The 1,187-nt window shown below is 43.2% G+C and overlaps 1 non-coding gene across 1 annotated transcript; it reads right to left on the bottom strand.

Moving 5' to 3' along the window:
* Positions 1-598: 598 nt before the first annotated feature.
* LOC114815948 lies at positions 599-736 on the bottom strand. Its single transcript, XR_003763747.1, has one exon. It is a non-coding gene; the product is annotated as a small nucleolar RNA SNORA7 (small nucleolar RNA).
* Between the last annotated feature and the right edge of the window lie 451 nt (positions 737-1,187).

Raw genomic sequence — 1,187 nt, 5'->3', positions numbered from 1 at the left:
CCCCTTCTTCAAGGCCCTTCTGACATCATGTCTCATCCAGGAGATCTTTCTTAGCTCATCTCATATGCATGACCTATATTTCCCCAATAGCTTCGTCAGCATTTGGGTATTCGTGCACCCACAGAGTATTTATGTGCTTGTCTCTCATCTCCATTACTTCCTGCTATCTGTAATACATTTGGTGTCTGTCTCACAAGGTGTTAAGCTCCTTGAAAACAGGGAGTCTGTGCTAAGAAGTCTAAAAAATGCTTTCTGTTGATGTTGTGTTTGCTGAGGTTCCTGACTCCAGAAGTGATGGTTCTACCTGTACAACATCATTCCCTCCCAAGTAAGGGAGGTGCTTAGCCAAAAGTGGCTTCGCACGATGCAAACTTAAGTCCAAATTGGATTTGTCCCCGAAACATTGTTGTCTTATGCTGTCAACGCCATCTCTCCCAGAACGCCCCACTTCCATTTGCAATCATTCTGGTAGTGTATCCGTAGAGTTTTCTTGGTCAAAATACAGAACTGGTTTACCATTGCCTTCTTCCAAGCAGTAAACGAGACTCTGCCTTCGACTCTCTCCCATGCTGCTGCTGCCCAACACAGGTGAGCTTTTCCTTGTAGCAGATTACCTTCCACTCACTAGCCACTGCCCAAGCTAGGAATGGAATGGGTATGCCTCTGCTTGACTCTCCCTCCTGTAGTCATGACTGGTAGAGTACTGGAAACTCTCCAGGTACGACCCTGAGAGGCTCCAAAACATTACTCTCCAAAAATATACTTGACCCTGGTGCTCCCAGATACAGCATGCTAGAAACTTCCCAGGATGCCTTTATACAGTGCTCTGCGCACAGTAGGTGCTCAATGACCACCATTGCTTGATCAATTCATTTTCAGAGAGGGAGAAGAAATTGAATGCTTCAAAACTCCCTTATGGAGACAGTTCTTATAAGCTCACTATGGGCAGGGAATTTGTCTACCAAGTCTTATATTATTATCTCTCAAGGCCTTAATACAATGTTCTGCACACAGAAAGTGCTGAATAAATATGATTGATTTATAGACTGATAGTTCTTTCCAGCACTTAGTACAGTACACAGTAAGCACTTAACAAATACCACAATAACAATAATAATAATTGTGGCATTTGTTAAGCACTTACTATGTGCCAGGCACTATACTAAGCACTGCAGTAAATGTGAAGT

This window comes from Ornithorhynchus anatinus, chromosome 1 (genome assembly GCF_004115215.2).
Source record: "Ornithorhynchus anatinus isolate Pmale09 chromosome 1, mOrnAna1.pri.v4, whole genome shotgun sequence".
NCBI classification, from domain to species: Eukaryota; Metazoa; Chordata; class Mammalia; order Monotremata; family Ornithorhynchidae; genus Ornithorhynchus; species Ornithorhynchus anatinus.
Note: the sequence above shows the minus strand (reverse complement) of the source record. Positions and strands in the feature narration are given on the sequence as shown.